Source organism: Sorghum bicolor, chromosome 5 (genome assembly GCF_000003195.3).
Source record: "Sorghum bicolor cultivar BTx623 chromosome 5, Sorghum_bicolor_NCBIv3, whole genome shotgun sequence".
Classification (NCBI taxonomy): Eukaryota; Viridiplantae; Streptophyta; class Magnoliopsida; order Poales; family Poaceae; genus Sorghum; species Sorghum bicolor.
The window spans coordinates 14,553,480-14,565,248 of NC_012874.2; the positions used below are offsets into that span (position 1 = coordinate 14,553,480).

The window sequence follows — 11,769 nt, forward strand, 5'->3', positions numbered from 1 at the left end:
CCATCCCAACAACAATCGACCCGTGCCCTGCCGATCTCGCTGACCGGAGGCCCTCACCGCCGGCGACACTCATCCACCCTCTCTTTCTCTAGCCGCCTGCCCCCACGCCTCCGCTCTGGGTGTCATGGAGGTGGCCATCGACACCTACTTCCACGGCGCGGATCTGGACTGCGTCGACCGGATCAGCGGCCAGGAGGTCATTGCCTTCTTCAAGAGCTCCGGCCTGCCGCAACCCGTCCTCACACAGGTGACCCACTCGGGGTGCGATGGAGGCAGCCACGACGCCTACTTCCTGTCGCACAGGCGGCCATTGATCTAGGCAATTTTTACTCAGAGGGGAGTGTAGCTCGTGCAGATCGTGCTCGCCGAGGCAGAGGTCGCCACTTTCGCATCGGCGTCGCCGCACCTCGCTCACTGATGTGTCTCCCTACGAGCCCGCGACCGGAGTGCATGCTCTTCGGCTTCAAGGACCCGGCCCCCGAGGACGACCCCGCCTCCGTGAGCGACGATGCTGTCGTGGCGCCGTTCTAGAACAGGATCTCACCGCATCACATACAGGTGATTGTTCCCTGTTTTTCCCCCCTTTGCAGTGCCGTGAATCGTTTCCTGTGGTGGGTGATTCCATTCACGCGTGCGTGCTCAGCATAGCTATCGGCATCTGATGCAGGACATGTTGTCACTGCTCCCGCACGCGAAGAAGGACAACAAGGTCGAGTCGAAGCAGAGCAAGGGGAACGCTCTGAACGAGCTGCTTCAGCTGCCTTTCTTTTGAGGTATAGCTCTTTTCTACTCTGCTTCCACCCTACATGGTGGAACTTTTGTTACAATTGACATGATGATGGTTGCTTACTTGGTGCCTGAACAAGTTTTGTTAAATTCGCACGTCGTACACCGTGTAAGTCAATGGCGCAAAGTAGTCATGTACACAGTTGAAAGCTCAAGATATCGATGTGATTTGATAATCATAGTTGTGTTCTATGCTTTCCCCCTCTGTCCACAAAAGAATGGAACATATACAACCAAATGACATTCTGATATCCAGTCACCTTTCTTTTCTAGGACAAATTGTGCTAAACAATGCTTTCATAGATGATTGAGTTGCTTGAAAAGGTAGCCCATGGACGGCACCTTGCAGTGTACTGAAATTTCACATACCCGCACTCCTGCCAGACCATGCTGCGTCTTCCCTTTTCCAGCGAGGGGCTCACGGCCGGTGCGGAGGCGCTCAAGGACTCCATCCGAGGCCTCGACGTGGGCGCGCTCGTCAACAACGCCTGGCTGTCCTACCGCTACAGACGCTACTTTCACGAGGTGGACGAGTAGCTGATGCACAGCCTGATCCAGGCTAGATGAAAGTGTTTCTGTAGTGAACCTGCTACTATTGTAGCCACTACTAGCTACAGTTGGGTAGTATCGGGCTGAGATCGGTCACTACTTATTTACCATACTGCTGCCATGTTGTTACTGTAGATAGAGAAGACAACAAAGTTGACCTGCAGCAAAGGTGGAGTGTCCAGTAGGTTAGATGAAAGTGTAGACGGACAGGATAGTACCACCAAAAAAATGTGCATGTAAATTTAGTTAAGCATGTGAGAGTTATCTGAATGCCTTAAGTCATTTCACTGTATTTTTCCATGAACTGAATGCTAGTACGTGTGAGTGTCAATAATCAGCATTTAGAGCAACCAAAATGTACATGTGCATTGATTAGTTACTAAACTTCATTAGGAATAAGCAACTAAATGTATTATGACCAGGCAATATTGTGGCAAGAACAAGGCAACATAAATCAAATCATTAGGCCATTTTTCCATTAATAGAAAGTTTAAGCAAGTCACCTAATTTAAGCTACGCTATAGTTAGCTATCTGTGTGTATTCGGATTTGATTGAATCCCCGAAACTTAGTATTTTTTGGGCAACAAGTTTCATCTTGATTTTCGCAACTCTCATACTTGGGGGCTATTGGTGTATATATATGGATCCTAAATGATAGCAGGTTGATGCCTTTATCACATATATGATCGAACAACAAATTCATATTAGGTGACTTGCTTAAACTTTTTTGTTCAGATGCTTATCTGTTCTGTCAAATACGCAGACATGCCTGGATTGGATGCATATCTCGGTTGAGGCTACTTTGGTGCTTTGCTTTACATGTAAGAAAGATTGCACCTTATGTTTCTTTGATTTGATGTTCACTGATTCAGCAATAAGAAAAAAAGAATTACTTGTCGCTGTGTGTATGTGTCTGATGTGGAGTATAAGTTATTTATCTTTCATGTGTTGCTCTTGGAGGCTACAACTACTGTCAGCATGTTTTTTTAATGTTTCTGTCAATATTGCTATAGCTTAGCAGAGGCTGCAGCTGCTTGCTATATTTGGCTGTTGTGGCATTATGTGTAACACAGCCCATTGCAAACTACTTATGGTGCATGGAGATGGTGCCTTCCTCTGCATGAATGAATTTGCAAGGCATCCACATGCTGACAGATTTTTGTGTTTCGAGGTGTGAAGTTTTGTGGCCTTTGCAAGGTAAAATATGGGCTATGGTATATTGGTTGTCTGTCTCATAGTTGTGTAGTTAATTATATAATTTTTTTGTCAAAGGGAAGATCATAATCACTAAAGTTCAATGTCGTCTCTATAAGCTTGCTGTACAATATGATATTCTTAGACAATGTAAGTATCATTTGTTAGGCAATTTAAGTGTCACTTGTTAGGCAACAATGTGCTTCTAAATAGGCAATTTAGCTTTTTTTGCAAATCTGGAGGTAGCTCATTAAGATCTATCTTTGACACCTATATGATGATTCCTTGCATGCAAAATAATAAGTACAAATGTGTGCTGCTATATCATGACATGTAGGCAACTTAGTTAAACCCGTTAGGCAATAATATTGTACTAAATTAGGCAAAAAAAAAGTACAAGGTTATGCAATTTTTTGTTCAGCAACATGCTATTATGTGCCTCATGTTTCAATGCATTTATATACACCAAGTTTCAGTGCTTATATATGTTGTATGACATCTGACTGCTGCAACCCTAAATCTGTCAACAATTTTAATTGCAGGTGTGATGGTCTTAAGCATCAACATGGGATCAAATGAACAAAGAGAACCATGTGTAGCATCACGGGATGCATGGTGGAGCAGGATGTAGATATGTTAACAAAACAAGGAGGTTTACTGAAGCAAGATGTGTATCTACAGGAGTAGTAGTACCTCACATATGCATATTAACTAGTAAGAACAACATATGATAGTAATAATAATAGATCTTTAGTAAGAGCATAATCTGAATTGCTTATCAGGTAATAGAAAATAATGTATTACTAGTAAGAACAAATCTGCTTTGTTCTATTTCTAATCATTGTGTAATTTTTTGGCAACATGAAATTCTGTGTAACTAGCTTCTATATTTGTGTGTTTTGCTCTAAGGCTGATGATATTTTGTTTTCCTGCTTGTCACTTCGTGTTATATAAGTTGCCTAATGCATGATTTTTCTGTGTTATTTTTGCCTGTCATTATGTTCTAAAATGCTTTATATTTTTTGCCTATATATTCTAAGATGTCTGAGATGCTATACAAAACATCTCAAGATGCCCAGAATGACATGTGATGAATAACTTGTACTTGATTTCGTTTGCTTGAGTGAATCCATTTTTTTTTAATATGTGGGATGTGGACTGAAAAGATGCCTCATAAATCTAAGAGAGCGGCGAGACTGTTGGGGAAGCAGAGAGAAAAAAACGAGTGAAAAAGAAAATTTACTAAAAATAGAAATGGTTATTAACTTGTAATATATGCTTTGCGTAAATGGAATGTGCGTTCCGCATGCTTATAGCACGGTCGGCCGTGCGTTAGCCGTTTCCATATTAAAAATAGGGTTTGCAGGAAAAATTTAGAAATTGGGTTAAATTAGAAAATCTTACCACAGGCGGTGCGCCTGTTTATGAGACCCGCCTCTAGAAATTGATTTCTACTGTAGAAATTGATTTCTATAGAGGTTCACATAACCGAACCGCCTGTAGAAATGCATTTCTATAAGCGGTTCTCATTTAACCGCCTGTGAAAACATTTATTTCCACAGGCCTATAGCCACTGACGGTTCGTCAATCCGCATGTACAAAGAAGTTGCGAACCGCCTGTATAATATCTCTCTGTACTAGTGTAAAAGAAATGACTAATTATACAGTTTATTTATAATTTGCGAGACGAATTTTTTTAAGTCCAGTTAGTTTATGATTGGATAATATTTGTCAAATACAAATGAAAGTATTACTGTTCATATTTTGCAAAAAAATTTAAAGTAAACAAGGCCTAGTCCTCTAATGCAAAGTCTACAACTTTTGCATATCACGGTCCGCATCTGACTTCAAGATCACTGCCCTTTCGACCTTGATTGCGAACGGTAGCTGTCATGCAATATATTGCTCAAAATCACATATATTTTTATGCCATATATTTTTTTGCTTCACAATGGGGTTTGCACGCATCTGCCAATGATACATGTTTTTTAAAACTATCTGTTTGGAATAGTTTGATTTAGTTTTATCTTAACCTGAGATTTTCTAACTTTTACTAGGTAATAAGACATATTTTTATTATGGGTTTCATGCAGCTAATTTGATGATGTAGTTAATGATGTGTTTTTTATTTTCTTGGTCAAAGTTATATAAGTTTAGCTTAGAAATAAAGTAACTCTAATTTAATGGGGAAGTTCAAAATTAAATTAGTTTTTTAGAAACTCTAAATTAAATTAGTTAAATACTACTCCCTTTATCCTCAAAGCTTCACCTCCTAGAATATGTGTCAGTCAAAATTTTTAAGTTAGACCAACTTTATAGAAAATAACATTCATATCTATGACATAAAATGAGTATCTTATAAAAATATATTCTATGATAAATCTAATGGTCTTAATTTGGTACTAAATCTTAGTGTTTTTCTATAAATTTGGTCAAAATTTTAAAAGTTTGACTTTGGACAACTTTAGAAGTTAGCTTTTAGAAATAGAGAGAGTAATTGGGAATATTTACCTTTTTGCCACTCTTATGGTTGGCACGCGCTGATTTGCCACTGTTGTATGCGGTCTTAATTTTTTGCCCCTAAACTGATCCAAAGTTCATGTTTCTAGTCATTTTGGCGACAAGGCACGCCCAGTCAGCTTGCCAGTGTGGTGGGTGCATGCAAAAAGACCTTGCTACCCTTTCTCTTATCCCTTAACACCCGCTGCTTAGAGAGAAAGAGAGAGGGACAACTAGAAAGAGAGAGAGGGACCGCCAGCGGTGCAGGGTGTGGTGGGAGGTGGAGACCGAGATGGCGGACGTGGCGGTTGCGGCAGTGATCCCTGCTGACGAGCCGCTTGTGGCAGTGGTGAAGGAAGGAGAAGGGGAGGCGGGGGCGGAGGCGGCCGAGGTGGTGGGATCCACCCTCACCATGGAGCGCGTCGCCATCGCGAAGAAGTTCATCGAGAACCACTATCGCTCGTAGATGAAGAACATCCAGGAGCACAAAGAGAGGTAACTGTCAACCGGCCTGGTTGATCTGATCTCCATCTCCCACACACGTGCCTACGGCCACGACCGGCCACCAACTGGAGCTGCTGCTTGCTCGCACGCGAGCGGCTGGGCTAGATCTCGCGTGCTGCGAGCTCGATCGAGCTGCTTGCTTGAGGAAGAAGCATAACGGGGGCGAGTGGGGGATATGGGGAACGAGCCCAAAAGGTTAAGGTATAAGGAAAGGGTCAGCGATGTCTTCTTGCCTGCACCCGCCACGCTGGCAAGCTGATTGGACGTGTCCTACAGCCAAAATGACTAGAAACGAGAACTTTTGATCAATTTTGGGGCAAAAAATTAAGATTACAACAGGGGCAAATGAGTTCGTGCCAACTATAACCGTGGAAAAAAAAGTTAAATATCCCGAGTAATTGATACTTTGATACCGTGTGGGAGTGCAGTGCACGCACTGGCGCACGTTGCTGGTCAGCTGTGTGCTGTGGCAGCCCATCTATGGGCCGAATCAGGCCCTTGTGCTCTTTGCTGGCCCACATGATGAGCATCCTTGCCGATTGGCGTCCTACTCCTGCGTCATCCACTCATCCGGTGCCTGCTGCGCCTGGTCGACGAAATGCGCCGCCGAGACCAATGGGCTACGGCTGCGCGCCGGCGCGGCCAAGCGCGTGCGTCGAAGGGAAATGTATACATGATAGCGGAGAGCCGGAGATTGCATGCATTTCTCATGCCCTAATCGCGTCTTACTCTTCTTACCTCTACACTTTTCGCTGCCTGCTCACCTCCTCCGTCATCTTGTTTAATGCCGCAGGTTTGCCGGATCCATCCCGTCGTTCCGCTCCCGCTCTGGGCTAAGGTTCCAGCAGGTGCGCATTGGCTTGTAAAACAACCCAACACTATCCCTATTTTTTGTGGATGCAAATTTTGATGCACATTAGGGACCATGTTCTCAGCAATCCTATTGGGCTAGCTTTACGCTCTCTGTTAGACACGTTGAGTTCAGTTTTCCTGATCGCATATTAACTGAGTCTAGGCACTAGGCTGGGAGAAACTTTAGGAAACGTCGCCCTGGATCTGAAACTAGCCCGGTCATCAATTGATGGCCCTTCCATGGTTGCCGGGATCTGTTTATGCTTCAGAAAATTTGGGAGCAAATAAACATATATGTTACAGTTGAGGATGTCTAGAAAATGGGGTAGCAACTGGAGCTTCTGTCCAAGTGTCCTGCGTCCTGCCAGTGGCTCTTTATATGGTTTTTGCCTTGCTATATGACCCGTTGGTTGCACAATGTTTCATTTATAGTATATGCTGATATGCATGTTAGATTATATCAAAAAGATATACTATATGCTGATATACATGTTAGATTATATTAAAAAGAGTAAGTACTATTAGATTCTGCTATTTTCATTACCTCTTCAGGAAAATGAGCGAAACATCTCTCTTCTTTGCCAAATTATATTTGATGAGGTCCATTTACCCATTTGGAAATTGCATATGGTACTGATACATGTTACCTGCATGTGCAATACATTATACTTTAAGGTTTCCTGTCATATATGCTTTATGTTTTGCCAACATAAAACCCATTTGCTGAAAAATAATGAGGCAGAGTAGAATCAACAAGAACAGGGGAATTGTTTTTTTTAACCTATGAGTGACTGCATGAGTTCAGCTGGTATCTTTCAATTTAAATTTGCTTTACCTACAATATGACCTGCTGTCTTTGTTGTTCAGCACAAACTTATGGCAGAAGCAGTGCTCCTTGCAGTCACTAAGATTGGTTCCATTCTTGGAGATGAACTTGCCAAGGACATTATAAATAAGCTGTCTGAAAAAGTTCAAGCTCTGAAGGAACTCCCACGGAAAGTGGATCAAATAAGGATGAAACTGACAATCATGAGCAAAGTTATACAGCAGATTGGCACAGTCTACCTTACAGATGAGCTTGTCAAGAGTTGGATTGGGGAGGTCCGGAAAGTGGCTTACCGTGTTGAGGATGTAGTAGACAAATACTCATACCATCTTCTTCAACTAGAGGAAGAAGGGTTCCTGAAGAAGTATTTCGTCAAGGGTACCCACTATGTTTGTGTTTTCAGTGAAATTGTTGATGAGGTAGCAGAGATAGAAGGGGAGATTGAGCAAGTTATTCAGATGAAGGATCAGTGGTTGCAGCCATCCCAGCTTGTCCCTCACCGTGACCAACTCGCTGAGATCGAAAGACAGCGTTCCCAAGACAGCTTCCCAGAATTTGTCAAAAATGAAGATCTAGTAGGAATTGAAGAAAATAGGAAATTGCTGACTGGATGGATTTACTCAGAAGAGCAGGCTAGCACAGTGATAACAGTTTCTGGTATGGGAGGACTGGGAAAATCTACACTGGTTACAAATATTTATGAACGTGAAAAGGTAAACTTCCCGGTACATGCTTGGATTGTTGTGTCACAGATCTACACAGTCAAGTCTCTGCTGAGAAAGCTACTCTGGAAGATTGGGCATATGGAACCACCAGTGCCAAAAGATATTGACAAAATGGATGTACATGACTTGAAGGAAGAAATAAAGAGAAAACTCCAGAATAGAAAATGCTTGATTGTATTGGATGATGTTTGGGAGCAAGAAGTATACTTCAAAATACATGATGTTTTCCAGACGCTCCAAGAAAGCCACATCATCATTACAACGCGGAAGGACCATGTTAGTGCTATTGCTTCCTTTGGCCACCATCTTGAGCTCCAACCGTTGTGTGGGCCTGATGCATTTGAACTTTTTTGTAGAAGGGCTTTTCACAGCAAGAAGGGCCACAAATGCCCCGAGGAGTTTCAGGAAGTTGCTGTTGAAATAGTGAAAAGGTGTCATGGTCTGCCGCTAGCAGTTGTTACAATTGGCAGCTTGTTGTCATCAAGACCACAAATAAACATTTGGAATCAAACATACAACCAGCTTCGGAGTGAGTTGTCAACTAATGATCATGTCCGAGCAATCTTAAATCTAAGCTACCATGACCTATCTGGAGACCTCAGAAACTGCTTGTATTGCAGCTTGTTTCCTGAAGACTACCCCATGTCACGCGAAACCCTTGTGCGGCTTTGGGTTGCAGAAGGTTTTGTTCTGAGTAAAGAAAAGAATACACCAGAGGAGGTTGCTGAGGGAAATCTCATGGAACTGATCCACCGTAATATGCTTGAAGTTGTAGACTATGATGAGCTTGGCAGGGTTAGCACTTGCAAGATGCATGATATCATGCGGGACCTGGCACTTTGTGTTGCCAAAGAAGAGAAGTTTGGTTCTGCAAATGAGTATGGTGAACTGATACAGGTGGACAAGAATGTTCGTCGCTTGTCGTTATGTGGGTGGAATGTTAATGCGGCACTTAAGGTTAAATTTCCATGTCTTCGAACTCTTGTGGCTCAGGGAATAATTTCATTCTCCCCTGACATGATATCCTCAATTATGTCTCGATCAAGCTATTTGACAGTTCTTGAGCTGCAAGATTCTGAGATCACTGAGGTTCCAACTTTTATAGGAAACCTCTTTAACCTTCGGTATATTGGTTAAGGCGCACCAAAGTCAAGTCACTCCCGGAGTCCATCGAGAAGCTCTTCAACCTCCACACTCTGGACATTAAACAAACTCAAATAGAAAAGCTGCCACGAGGGATTGTTAAGGTCAAGAAACTAAGGCACCTTTTGGCTGACAGGTTTGCAGATGAGAAGCAGTCAGACTTCAGATATTTCATTGGAGTGGAAGCACCTAAAGGTCTGCTGAACCTTGAAGAACTACAGACTCTTGAGACAGTGCAGGCAAGCAAGGACTTGGCTGAGCAGCTGAAGAAACTGATGCAGCTCAGAACCCTATGGATCGACAATGTTAGTACTGAAGATTGTGCTAATCTTTTTGCAACCCTTTCGACAATGCCACTTCTTTCCAGCCTCCTAATCTCTGCAAGAGATGTGAATGAGACACTTTGCCTTGAAGCCCTTGCACCAGAATTTTCCAAGCTCCACAGACTAATTGTAAGGGGGCACTGGGCTGATGAGACACTGGAATATCCAATATTTCTCCACCATGGGAAACATCTAAAATATTTAGCGCTTAGCTGGTGTCAGCTTGGTGAAGATCCATTGGGGGTCCTTGCTCCACACGTGCCAAACCTCACATATTTGAGCTTTAACAGGGTGAAGAGTGCAAGCACTTTGGTTCTTTTTGCAAGGTGCTTTCCTAACCTGAAAACACTCGTCCTGAAGAAAATTCCTAACGTCGAGCAGCTGGAGATTGGAAATGGTGCTCTTCCATGCATCGAAGGTCTGTACATCATCTCCTTAACGCAGCTGGATAAGGTCCCTCAAGGCATCGAATCGCTTCTCTCCCTCAAGAGGCTTTGGCTTCTGTACCTGCACAGGGAGTTTAGAACACAGTGGCTAACGAATGGGATGCACCAGAAGATGCAGCATGTTCCAGAGATTCGCCTCTAGGACGATGGTTATTTCTACAGTACTATGCTTGTATGGTGTGTCTGTAAATTGTTGTACTATGTTTCTTTTTTGTACTTTTTTAATCATTTTTTCTTCCATTAAAGCCATGATGAATTGTTGTTATATCTGGATTTTACTTGTAGACTCAAATGCTTGCCTTGAGTTGCTTCGTTGGACCCATGTACTCTTTGCGTTGTGTTGGTTCTGTTGCTTTAAGAATACTTGTTCGTTCGAAACATTTGCCTTCTGTATTGAACTTTATGCAAATGATGTTATGATCAAACTTGCATCGCCATGCATTTTGATTTTTTTACATGCCTTATAGATATTATGGATTCCCATATCATCACATGTCTGATCGGCTTAGAACTATGTTGTATATGAGAACGGGAAAAAAAATCATATTGGTGATACATTGGCTTGGGTGCAGAGTGCTGACTGGTGTTTATTGACCATTTTAAGTTTTGGGGAAAGCTTGAGCTCTTCTTATAATTTATTGAAATACAATGCTGAATTTTTGTTTCAAAATCTATCGAAACGGATAATGTTGAATTCGTGCATCTCAGGCTACAAAATTTTAGATGATGCTTTTGTAGTAGTAGTAGCAGCAGCAAGGAATATAGATTCTCATTCGATGTGTTTGTATTAAAAAATGTACGTTGGGCTCTAGTGTTGCAACTGCAGCTACCAACCTACCACGCATTACCTTATCAGCTTATCTCCTACGCGACCTGAAAACAACACAGTTTTAATCTGCTGCGACCAATATTTTGTACGCAGTTCATGAATAAACGATCTAACCAGTTACTCCCTCGGTCTACAAAATAATATAACTATGAAATTTATACAAATCAATCTAACTATATGCAATTCATGAACAAACAAGCTAAATGGTATTAATATTGCGCGCCACAAAATATTTATGTTTTCAACTAGATTTACAACTAAACTATATTTTATAATTAATTTAATGTTATTAATTTTTTTTATTAAAAATATGAATAACTTTTTATATAATTTTTTATTAAACTCTAAACCGTTTTGACTCCTCGAAGAAAAATGATACTGATTCTATATTGTATCCTTTTTTGTCGAAGAACCGAGTCGGTGATACACTGTACCTACGAGGCTACCACATCTCCTGGCGCCCAATAGCGGCGGCCCAAGATGGCGCCGGGAGTCTGGGGGCTGGGGCACACATGCCTGCGGGGGTGCTTCCGCGCGGTTGCCGCCGCCGCCGTCACCCGTCAGGTGTCTTCACCGCTTGCAGGTTCTGCTTCTGCACCTCTAGCATTGGATTTGGAGAAGAAGCCCTTGATGCCGAAGGAGGAGACGGCGGGGAGGGGCGTCGGCGCATGGCTCTGTGGCGGGGACATTACGCGCACGGAGGAAGAGGATGACGCAGGGACGATGGGGTGAGCCGCTGGGCACTGGCATCGCCGCCGTCGCAGCCGCCGGGCTGGCAGCAGGGGACTGGAACGACAGGCGGCCAAGCGTGCCGCATAGCACCGACGCTGAACCCCCATGGCTTGGAACTCAGGTGATTGCCAACTCCCATCTCTGGTCTCTCCAGTATAATTCCTTTTGCGTTGGTTCCAATTAAACACTACTGAACCCAGAACCATCTCCCAGAACAAATCTCCAAACCATCCGTGGCGGCTTTGCCCAAGCAAAAGGGCAATGTTTCCCAATTTCGTTACTCATGATTATGTTGCAGTGATTAGTAATCCGTAGAAGGTGTCAGGCTTTTCTAATGTCAATCTGTTCATCACAAATCTC

At 42.8% G+C, this 11,769-nt stretch overlaps 1 pseudogene; it reads left to right on the forward strand.

Annotated features, from left to right (window-relative positions):
* On the forward strand, positions 6,095-10,273 carry LOC8071582 (annotated as a pseudogene).